The sequence below is a fragment of the Ursus americanus genome, chromosome 32 (genome assembly GCF_024610735.1).
Source record: "Ursus americanus isolate L20-20 chromosome 32, mUrsAme1.1.p, whole genome shotgun sequence".
Taxonomy (NCBI): Eukaryota; Metazoa; Chordata; class Mammalia; order Carnivora; family Ursidae; genus Ursus; species Ursus americanus.
Window position 1 is genome coordinate 3664354 of NC_142158.1, and position 12186 is coordinate 3676539.

At 42.8% G+C, this 12186-nt stretch overlaps 1 protein-coding gene across 9 annotated transcripts in view; it reads left to right on the forward strand.

The window, feature by feature from the left end:
* Positions 1-12186, forward strand: part of LOC123794250 (cytidine monophosphate-N-acetylneuraminic acid hydroxylase) — a 119352-nt gene that overhangs the window by 41555 nt on the left and 65611 nt on the right. The window lies entirely within an intron of this gene.

The window sequence follows — 12186 nt, forward strand, 5'->3', positions numbered from 1 at the left end:
AAGGCCTTACTAGACCTTCCTCCCCTGCTTATATTATGCCCCCAGTCCTCTAACCCCTAAAACAGGGAACCCCGTTGGAGCAGGTGTCCACACTTGCTGCCTGCCCCTCCCCTCCCCCATGGTCTTGGTGGAGCTGCAGTCCTACCACTGCATGGACAGGCTCCTGTCAATGTCACCAGTGCTTTCTGTGTTGCTCAATTCAGTGGTCACTTTACATTGTCATTGTACCCAAACTCAGTAGCACTCAGCACAGTGGCCCACTCACTCTCTGTTGTGGGTCCTTTCCCTTGAGTCTGGGGAGCAATGCTTTCTGCACTAGTTTCCTATCTGCTGCTGTAACAAATTCCCTCAAACATAATGGCTTAAAATAATAGGAATCTACTGTCTTACAGTTGTGTGGGTCACAGGTCCAGCACAGGTCTCTGTGGCTAAAATTATAGTGTCAGCAGGGCTGCGTTCCCTTCTGTAAGCTCCAGAGACGGATCCATGTCCTTGCCTTTTCTAGCTTCTAGGGGCCCCCCTTTCCATTGTCAAAGCCTTGCATCTCTGTAGCCCTTATTTCTGTGGTCACATCTCCCTCTGACTCCTCTGCCTCCTGCTTCCAGGTTTTAGGACTCTTGTGATACATTGGGCTCACCCACATAATCCAGGATATTCTTGCTATTTTAAGGTCAGCTGATTAGCAACCTTAATTTCATCTGCAACTTTGATTCCCTTTTGCCGTATAACCTCACGTATCCATAGTTCCTGGACGTTAGAATGGGGGCATCCTTGGGGGCTCCTGTTCTGTCCTGGTCCAGGTTGTCAGCTCCCACCTGCAATCCTCAGTTCTCCAACCTTGCAAGTCTTATCTGCTGTGCTGTCTCTTGAGAAGGAGGAGGAGGAGGCTTCCAAAGGGGCCTCTGAGGAAACCAGAAAGGGGATTTTGAAGAAATATTGGAGGACACAGTAATGTCTCCTAAGAAAACCATGAAATCATATATAGAAGAAAGCACCACTTCAAACCATATATATATATGTATAAACATATCATATATAAACATATATGTTTATGTTTATGTGTATATATGTTTATATATGATAAACATGTATAAACATATATATATATAAAATTCTGTTGCTAAAAACAGTGAATGCTGAGGAGAGGGTCATGTGCATTTAAATTGTTGAAGAGCCTACTCCTGAACCCAAACTCCTGTCACCCTGTAAAATGTCTTCAAGCCTGAAACCAAAACGGAACACTCTCCTGATTCTTATTCTGACCACACTAGCTACGTCTCATGCTCTTCTGCTGACTCATCCCCTGCTAGACTTCTGAATGTTGGAATGGCCTGGGACTGGACCCGAAGCTCCCTATCTGTAAGCTTTCCCTAAGGGATCACATCTAATACCATAACTCTAAATGCCGTCTTTACTCAGATGAGCCCAAAAAGTTTGCCTCCAGCTTTGACCTCATCCTTGAGCTCTCCACCTGCCTAACAGTATTTCCACACAGACTTCTGGTGGGCATTCCAAGAGCACAGCCAAGGCGGAACTCTTGATGTCCATCGCCAGCATATCTTCACACCTATTCCTCCTCCAGCCTTCTCCATTGATATTCCTCACACCTGTTCCTCCTCCAGCTTCCCCATCACTGTTCCTCACACCTGTTCCTCCTCCAGCCTTCCCCATCACTGTTCCTCATACTGTTCCTCCTCCAGCCTTTCCCATCACTGTTCCTCGCTCTGTTCCTCCTCCAGCCTTCCCCATCACTGTTCCTCACACTGTTCCTCCTCCAGCCTTCCCCATCTCTGTTCCTCATACTGTTCCTCCTCCAGCCTTTCCCATCACTGTTCCTCTCTCTGTTCCTCCTCCAGCCTTTCCCATCACTGTTCCTCATACCTGTTCCTCCTCCAGCTTCCCCATCGATGTTCCTCACACCTGTTCCTCCTCCAGCTTCCCCATCAATGTTCCTCACACTGTTCCTCCTCCAGCCTTTCCCATCACTGTTCCTCATACCTGTTCCTCCTCCAGCCTTTCCCATCACTGTTCCTCACACCTGTTCCTCCTCCAGCTTCCCCATCACTGTTCCTCACACCTGTTCCTCCTCCAGCCTTTCCCATCACTGTTTCTCATACCTGTTCCTCCTCCAGCCTTTCCCATCACTGTTCCTCATACCTGTTCCTCCTCCAGCCTTCCCCATCACTGTTCCTCACACTGTTCCTCCTCCAGCCTTCCCCATCACTGTTCCTCACACTGTTCCTCCTCCAGCCTTTCCCTTCACTGTTCCTCACACCTGTTCCTCCTCCAGCCTTTCCCATCACTGTTCCTCACACCTGTTCCTCCTCCAGCTTCCCCATCACTGTTCCTCACACTGTTCCTCCTCCAGCCTTCCCCATCACTGTTCCTCACACTGTTCCTCCTCCAGCCTTTCCCATCACTGTTCCTCACACCTGTTCCTCCTCCAGCCTTTCCCATCACTGTTCCTCATACCTGTTCCTCCTTCAGCTTCCCCATCACTGTTCCTCACACCTGTTCCTCCTCCAGCCTTTCCCATCACTGTTTCTCATACCTGTTCCTCCTCCAGCCTTCCCCATCACTGTTCCTCACACCTGTTCCTCCTCCAGCTTTTCCCATCACTGTTCCTCACACCTGTTCCTCCTCCAGCCTTTCCCATCACTGTTCCTCATACCTGTTCCTCCTCCAGCCTTTCCCATCACTGTTCCTCACACCTGTTCCTCCTCCAGCCTTTCCCATCACTGTTCCTCACACCTGTTCCTCCTCCAGCCTTTCCCATCACTGTTCCTCATACCTGTTCCTCCTCCAGCCTTTCCCATCACTGTTCCTCACACCTGTTCCTCCTCCAGCCTTTCCCATCACTGTTCCTCATACCTGTTCCTCCTCCAGCCTTTCCCATCACTGTTCCTCACACCTGTTCCTCCTCCAGCCTTTCCCATCACTGTTCCTCATACCTGTTCCTCCTCCAGCCTTTCCCATCACTGTTCCTCATACCTGTTCCTCCTTCAGCTTCCCCATCACTGTTCCTCACACCTGTTCCTCCTCCAGCCTTTCCCATCACTGTTTCTCATACCTGTTCCTCCTCCAGCCTTCCCCATCACTGTTCCTCACACCTGTTCCTCCTCCAGCTTTTCCCATCACTGTTCCTCACACCTGTTCCTCCTCCAGCCTTTCCCATCACTGTTCCTCATACCTGTTCCTCCTCCAGCCTTTCCCATCACTGTTCCTCACACCTGTTCCTCCTCCAGCCTTTCCCATCACTGTTCCTCACACCTGTTCCTCCTCCAGCCTTTCCCATCACTGTTCCTCATACCTGTTCCTCCTCCAGCCTTTCCCATCACTGTTCCTCACACCTGTTCCTCCTCCAGCCTTTCCCATCACTGTTCCTCACACCTGTTCCTCCTCCAGCCTTTCCCATCACTGTTCCTCTCTCTGTTCCTCCTCCAGCCTTTCCCATCACTGTTCCTCATACCTGTTCCTCCTCCAGCTTTTCCCATCACTGTTCCTCACACCTGTTCCTCCTCCAGCCTTTCCCATCACTGTTCCTCATACCTGTTCCTCCTCCAGCCTTTCCCATCACTGTTCCTCACACCTGTTCCTCCTCCAGCCTTCCCCATCACTGTTCCTCACACCTGTTCCTTCTCCAGCTTTTCCCATCACTATTCCTCACACCTGTTCCTCCTCCAGCCTTTCCCATCACTGTTCCTCATACCTGTTCCTCCTCCAGCTTCCCCATCGATGATCCTCACACCTCTTCCTCCTCCAGCCTTTCCCATCACTGTTCCTCACACTGTTCCTCCTCCAGCCTTCCCCATCACTGTTCCTCACACTGTTCCTCCTCCAGCTTCCCCATCACTGTTCCTCACACCTGTTCCTCCTCCAGCTTCCCCATCTGTGTTCCTCCATCAGCCTTCCCCTTCTCTGTAAACAATACCACATACATTCAAATGAGCAAAACCTGGAGTCACTCTTGACTTTTGTTTTTCCTTGAACTCCCTCATTCAGCCCATCAGTCCTGTTGCTTTTGTGCCCAAACTGCTTCAGACCCATGTGCACTGCCTCCATCTGAGTGCAAGTCAGTCACCTGTGCCTTACGAGTGGTCGCCCTGCTTCCTTGCTTGCCTTCTGTGGTCCATTCTGCTGCTAGCACCCAAGCATGATCTTGTAAAAATCCACATTGAGTCACATCATTCCCCTGCTCAGAACTCTCCAGAGAGCTTCCTATCACCTTTAAGAATGTGCATACCTTTGACCCGGCAATTCCACATCCAAGACCTTATCCTAAGATCTTAATCGCTGATGTGTCAAAGAGAATGTTCATTTACAGCAGTACTGTTTACAAAAAAAAAAAAAAAAAATGGAAACAACTTAAACATTAGCAATAACTTTAGTATATCTTAAAAGGGATACTAATGAAGAAACTAAAATAATAGTTCTGATTATAAAGCAAAATAAAGGTTATAAACATTACGTATATGATCCAGTTATGAAAAAAACTGGATGCATAAGTACATGTGGGTAATTGGAGGGGGGCAGCTTTACCACTGGTTACCTGCGGAGGGAGCTGAGCTGGGAGCTTCCTACGTGTCCCTCCAGATTGGGGACTTGGATTATGCTACCACTACATCCTTTGCAGGCTCAAATTCCTGTGACCCTAGCAATAGAATGTCAGGACCACTCTTGCCCATGTGTCTTAGACCAACTCCAAATCACTTTTTAAAGAAGACTCTGACCTGCACGGGTATCTATCCCCAGTTCCCCATGAGCAGAGGGGTCACTGACTAGGGTGCATGTTTTCTTCCACTCACCCCCTAAGGTGGTAGAATGCTGATCTGGGAGAGTTGCTCAATGATTTGACCATAAATGTGTCCTCCCACGCCCCTCAAAGGGATGTCTGGATCACTAGTTTTTTGTTTTTTGTTGGTTTTTTTTGCCAGTAAGCCCCACCCCATGACCATTGGCCTAGCCTAGAAAACCTATAATCACATTGTTACATGTGCTGTGCAAATACTGTGACATTAATTTGGCAGAAAACTGGTAAGAATAAAAGGTTTGCACATAATACAGTGTTTGCATGAGTGAAAGGACAATACACTGTCACCCATGAATACGTAGTAAGTAACCCAGAAATCTATAGCTGCATAGGGTCTTTTATGAAACCTCTACGTCTTTTGGACAAGACGTGTATGAGGAGAGATAAGATAGCAAAGTGGTTCAGAGCGGGTGCAGTGGGGCCTGACAGCCTGGGTTCAGACCCTGAAGCCCAAACACAATTCAGTGCTTCTGGGTGAGATTTCAGTCTCTTTGTGCTTCAGGTTCCTCAGATGGTGATCATACCAGCAATAGCTACTTTACTGGGTTGTTGAAGGAATTTTCAAAGTGAACATCTGTTAAATTCTCGGCGCTGGTACACAGAGCGTAATGATTTACTTGTACGTGTAGGGCTCAGATAGTCTGCACGTGTCCCCTGAGCCTGGGACCGCAGGAGCGGGGAAAGAGGGATTTTCCACCCAGCAGGAAGTTGGGTCAGTGGGAAAACAGAGCGATGAGCTGGGAATTGGTGCCGTGGCCGGTGAAGGGCAGGCCCGCGGGTGGCAGCAGGGTCAGCGGGACGGGAAGCAACAGGCCCCAGTGAGGTTCAGCCTTTGCTCAAGTGAGGAGGCTGCGTGAGAATGGAAAACGAGTTTGCCAGAGCTCATTCTTCAGCCCAGCACCGCCATGAGCGGATTTCATACCTCATCCCGGGAAAGGGAAGCAACACTCAGTCCCACCCTGGGGTAGGAGCGGAGATGATTTTGTAGTTATCATTACAGAGAACAATAGATGGTCATAATTAACAAGATAGAGAACTAGAAGGAAGAGCCTCACCTGCACGCCCATCACCCAAGACCACCTTTGCTTTGCTATCTTTCCTCCCATTCCTCACCATGGTTACCTCTCCCCTCACCCCTCCCTCTTCTTTTCCCCTTCCCGTCCCCCTTCCTCCTCCTCCTTTTTATTGACATATAATTCACATACATAAAATTCACCCTTTTAAAGTGTGCAGTCCAGTGGTTTTTAGTGTTTTCTCATGTTGTGCCATTATTACCATCTAATTCCAGAATATTCTCATTACCCACAAAGAAACCTTATAACTATTAGCAGTCAGTCCTCGTTCCCCTTTTTCCCAAGCCCCTGCCAACCACTGCTCTACTTTCTGTCTCTGGATTTTCCTATTCGGGATACTTCATATATTTGGAATAATGCAATGTGTGGCCTTTTGTGTCTGACTTCTTTCGTTCGGCGTGATGTTCTCAGGGCTTGTCCATGTGTGCAAACGTCAGGCTCCTTTGCTTCACCCCTATTAGGGCTGAGTAGCAGCCCTTGTATGGAGAGACCACACTGCATTTACCCATTTATCAGTTGATGGATTTGGGTTCTTCCCGCTTTTAGCCGTGATACATGATGCTGCTATGAACATTTGTGTGCAAATCTTTGTGTGGACATGTTTTCAGTTCTCTTGTTTACGTACTTAATGCCGTTGCTGGGTCATATGGTAACTCTATGCTTAACTTTTTGAAAAATTACCAAACTGTTTTTCAAAACACTGTACCATGTTCATTCCCACCAGTGACGTATGATGGCTTCAATCTCTCCATATCCTCATCGACACTTGTCGTTGTCCGTATTTTTTATGATAGCCATCCTACTGGGTATGAAATGGTGTTGTGCCCTGACGCTGATTTGCGTTTCCCTAGTAACTAATGATGAGGAGCATCTTTTTGTGTGTTCATTGGTCCTTTTATATTCATATTATTTTTATTTATCTTCTTTGGAGCAGTCTATCCAGATCTGTTGCCCATTTGTAAATTGGGCTCTTTGTCTTTGATTATTAAGATATAAGGATGCTTTGTATATTAGAGATACGAGTCCCTTATCAGAAATGTAATTTGCAATTATTTTTTACCATTCTGTGGGTTGTCTTTTCACATTCTTGCTAGTGTTCTTTGAAACACAATATTTTTAATTTTGATGAAGTCCAATTTATTTATTTTTTTCTTTGTAAGTTGTACCCTTTGTGTCTAAGAAAGCATAGGCTCCGAATATCTGAATCTAATACACTAATATGCTTTATTAGACTGACATACGGATAGACTAATAGATAGTCTAAGAACCATTGCCTAATCCAAGGTCATGAAGATTTACTCCTATGTTTTATTCTACGAGTTTTATAGTTCTTGCTCTCACATTTCATTCTTTGATCCATTTTGAGTTAATTCTTGTACATTGTGTGAGATATAGGTCCAACTTCATTCTTCTGCATGTGGATATCTGGCTTTTGCAACCCTATTTGATGAAGGACTAAGCTCTTTCCCCATTGAAATATTTGGCATCCTTGGTGAAAATCAGTTGATGAGAAATGTAAAGTTTAATGTCTAGACTCTATCCCATTGATCTATATGTCTATCATTATGCTAGTTCCATATTGTTTTGATTATTGTAGCTCTGTAGTAGGAAGTGTGAATCTTCCAGTTTTGTTTTATTTTTCAAGATTGTCTTGGCTTTTCTGGGTGCCTTGCATTTCCATATGAATTTTAGGATTAGCTTTCCAATTTCTAGGGGGAAAAAAGGTGGTTGGAATTTTGATAGGAGTTGCAGTGAATCTATAGATCAAGTTGGGGCCTGTTACCGTCGTAACAATACAAGTCTTTTGGTCGTGAATATGGGATGTCTTTCCATTTATTAAGTCATCTTTACTTTCTCTCAACTATGTTTTATAGCCTTCAGGGTATCAGTTTTGTACTACTTTTGTTAAATTTATTCCTAAGTATTTTATTGTTTTTGATGCTGTTGTAAATGGAATTGTTTTCCTAACTTCATTTTCAGATTGTTCATTGCTAGTGTATAGAGAACCCTTTTTCTTTTTATATGACCTTGTATCCTGCAACCTTGCTGAACCCATTTATTAGATCTAATAGTTTCTTAGTGGATTCCTTAGATTATTCTATATGCAAGATCGTGTTGTCTTGAATGGAGGTAGTTTTATTTCTTCCTTTCCAGTATGGATACTTTTTATTTCATTTTCTTGCCCAGTTGCCTTGGCTAGAACTTCCAGGTAGAGGTGGCAAGAAGAGACATTCCTATCTTATTCCTGATCTTAAGGGAAAGCATCCAGTCTTTTACTATTAAGCATGATGTTAACCGTGAAGTTTTATGGATGCCCTTTAGCAGGTTGAGGAAATTTTCTTCAAAGTTTTCTGAGTGTTTTTATCACAAAAGGGTATTGGACTTCATCATATGACTTTTCTCCATCATTTGAGATCATGTGATTTCCCCCTTTTTGTTCTACTAATGTGATGTATTACATTGATTGATTTTCAAATACCAAACCAGCCTTATATCTTTTGAACATTGAACCAGCCTCACATAAACCCCACTTGGTCATGGTGATAATTCTTTTTTATATTGCTAAATTGTATTTGCTAATATATTTTTAAGGATTTTTATGTCTATATTCATGAGGAATATTGGTCTGTATTTGTGCGTGCCTGTGTGTGTGTGCTGTCTTTGTCTGGTTCTGGTATCAGGGTGATAGTACCCTCATAGAATGAGTTGAGAAGCGTTCCTTTCTATTTATTGGAAGAGTTTGTGAATTGTTGATGTTGCTTCTTCTTTAAACATTTAGTCAGATTCACCAGTGAAGCCATCTGGGCCTTAACTAACCTTCGTGGGAAGTTTTATGATTATTGACCCAATCTTGTTATTTGTTTTGGGTCTGCTTAGATATTCTATTTCTTCTTGAGCTGGTTTAGTTAATTTGTGCCTTTCTTGAAATCTCTCCATTTCATCTAGGTTATATAATTTGTTAATCCACAATGTTCATTGTATTCCTTATATATATTTTTTATTTCTATACGATCAATCTCCTTTTTCATTCCTGGTTATAGTAATTTGAGTCTTCTCTCTTTTTTCTTGGTCAGTCTAGCTAAAGCCTTGTAAATTTTGTTAATTATGTTGAGGAACTAACTTTTGTTTTCATTGATTTTCTCTTATTTTCCTATTCTTAATTTCATTTATTTTGGCTCTAATTTTTTTTATTATTGCCGTCCCTCTGTTTGCTTTGGGTTTAGTTTGCTCTTCTTTTTCTAGTTTCTTGAGGCAGAAGGTTAGGTTCTTTGTTTGAGATCTTCGTTTTTTAATATAAGTGTGTACAGGTATAAATTTCCTTTTATGCACTGTTTTGGCCACATTCCATAAATTTTGGCATATGTTTTCATTTTTACTTATCGTAAGGATTTTCTAATTTTTCTAGTGATTTCTTCCTTAAACCATTTGTAAGTTCATTGTTTGATTTCTACATATTTGTAAATTTCCCACCTTTCCTCCTTTACCGATGTCTCCTTTCATTTCATTGTGGTCAGAGAACATACTCTATAGGTCTTTGATCCTTTCAGATTTATTGAAACTTGTTTTATGGCCTAATGTATGGCCTATGCTGGAGAATATTCCACATGTAGCTGAGACAAATGTGCATTCTGTGACAGTTGGGTGGGGCATTCTGTATATGTCTGTTAGGTCTAGTTGGTTTATAGTTTTGCTCAGCTCTTCTATTTCTTTGTTGATCTTCTATCTAGTTGTTCTGTCTTCCAGTCATCTTTTTAGGCATGCTTTTATAAATAATCGTAATTATTATACACACACACAGATATAGATATAGGTTTATTTATTTTAGAGAGAGCACAGAGGAGAGAGGGAGGGGGGAGAGAGAGAGTCTTAAGAGTGACACGGGGCTTGATCCCATGACCCTGAGATCACAACCCAAGCCGAAACCAAGAGTTGCGTGCTTGACTGACTGCACCACCTAGGTGCTCCTCTATATATTATTTTTGTATATTTTTCTTTTGTTAGTATTACGGTATTAGTCATATCAGATTCTATACATACGTAATTTGAAAGTATGTTTACATTAAATATTAACTCAAATGATTTATTTAGCCATTTCTCTGTTGTTGGAATTTAGGCTGCTCGTAGTGTTATTTTTTTGCCATCTAAAATAAAACTGTGGGCACAAAAATAGACAGATCAATAGAATAGAATAGAAAACCCAGAAATAAATCCACAAGTATATGGTCAGTTAATCTTTGACCAGGCAGGAAAGAATATCCAATGGGAAAAGGACAGTCTTTTCAACAAATGGTGTTGGGAAAACGGCAGCAACATACAGAAGAAAGAAACTGGACCACCGTATTACACGATACACAAATTCAAAACGGGTTAAAGACCTAAATGTGAGATAGGAAACCATCAAAATCCTAGAGGGGAATGCAGGCAGCAACCTCTTTGACATTGGCCTTAGCAACTTCTTTCTAGAGATGTCTGCTGAGGCAAGGGAAACAAAAGCAAATAAAAACTATTGGAGCTACGTCAAAATAAAAAGTGTCTGCGCAGCAAAGGAAATAGTCGACAAAACTAAAAGGCAATCTATGGAATAAGAGAAGATATTTTCAAATGACATATTTGATTAAGGATTAGTATCCAAGATATATAAAGAACTTACACAACTCAACACACACAAAAAAACAAATAATGCAATTAAAAATGGGCAGGAGACATCCAGATGGCCGACAGACACATGGAAAGATGCTCATGCGAATCAAAAGCCCAGTGAGATACCACCTCGTACCTGTCACAATGGCTGAAACCAAAAACACAAGAACAAGTGTTGGTGAGGATGTGGAGAACAAGGAACCCTCGTGCACTGCTGATGGGAATGCAAACTGGGGCAGCCACTGTGGAGAACAGTGTGGAAGTTCCTCAAAAAGTTAAAAACTAAAATTACCATTTGATCCAGTAATTCCACTCCTGGGTATTTACCCAAAGAATATAAAAACACAAATTTGAAAAGATATATGCACCCCTATGTTTATTGCAGCGTTATTTACAATAGCCAAATTACGGAAGCAGCCTCGTGCCCATTGATAAATGAAGGAATAGAGAAGAGGTATGTATATACCCAATGGAATATTATTCAGCCATAAAAAGAACAAAAGTTTGCCATATACAATGGCATGGATGGAGCTTGAGAGTACAGTGCTGAGCGAAATAAGTCAGTCAGAGAAAGGCAAATACCATATGATTTCACTCATATGTGGAACTTAAGAAACAAAACAAATGAGCAAAGGGAAATGACGGTGAGAAAGAGAGACAAACCAACAAGCCGATTCTTAACGATAGAGACCAAACTGATGGTTACCAGAGGGGAGGTAGATGGAGGGATATGTGAGACAGGTGATGGGGCTTAAGGAGCGCACTTGTGATGAGCACCAGGGAATGGACGGAAGTGCTGAATCACTGTATTGTACACCTGGAACTAATACAGCACTGTGAACTAACCTGAATTAAATAAAAACTTAAAGAAACAAATATAAAAACTAAAAATTAAGTAAAACGATCATGTTTGTGCTTAAGAGCTTCTCTGTATTTGGAGTAATTTCCATAATAAAAAACATAAGGTAGTTGAATTACTAACTGGTAAAAGCGTGTGACTAACAAATTATTTTACCCATGTCTAAGATCTCATACACTTCAGGATAAAGATAGGCTTCACATAACCTAATAGCCTAAATGAGAAAGGTAACACTACAACAGTAACAGAAGAAATGTAGGAGAATATCTTTGTGACCTAGAGATTGGTAGCACTTTTTTTTGTGTGTGTGTGAGATGGATTATTTTATTATTGCTACTTTACAGATGAGGAAACCAACGCACAGAAAGGTTAAGGAACTCATGTAAGGTCACACAGCTAGGCAGAGCTGGGATTTAATCCACGCAATCTGGTTCCAGCATCCAAGTTGGGTGGATAAAGAAGGGCTTCTCTGAGGAACCAAGTGTTCACTATAGCCCATTTCTTACTCTCTGTCTTGACCAAACTTTAGTCAGGCTTCTCTCTTGCCTACAGGCCGGTGAACTCTGCTTGTCCCAAGCCTGAGCAAGCACAGAAAAGTAGAACGTGTCTCCCCTTATCAGCTTCTGGAAATGTGCTGACCACAGCCAAGACCCTGTTCCTGTCAGACCCCTCTGGTCATTTCCCATTTCCTGTCTGGTTTCTCCTCAAGAGATTCTGCTTGCCTCTTCCTTTATCCTGTAAAAGAAAAACTTTTTTCTGCTGGATATTGAGATGCTCACAGATTTCTGAGTCAGAAGTGTTCT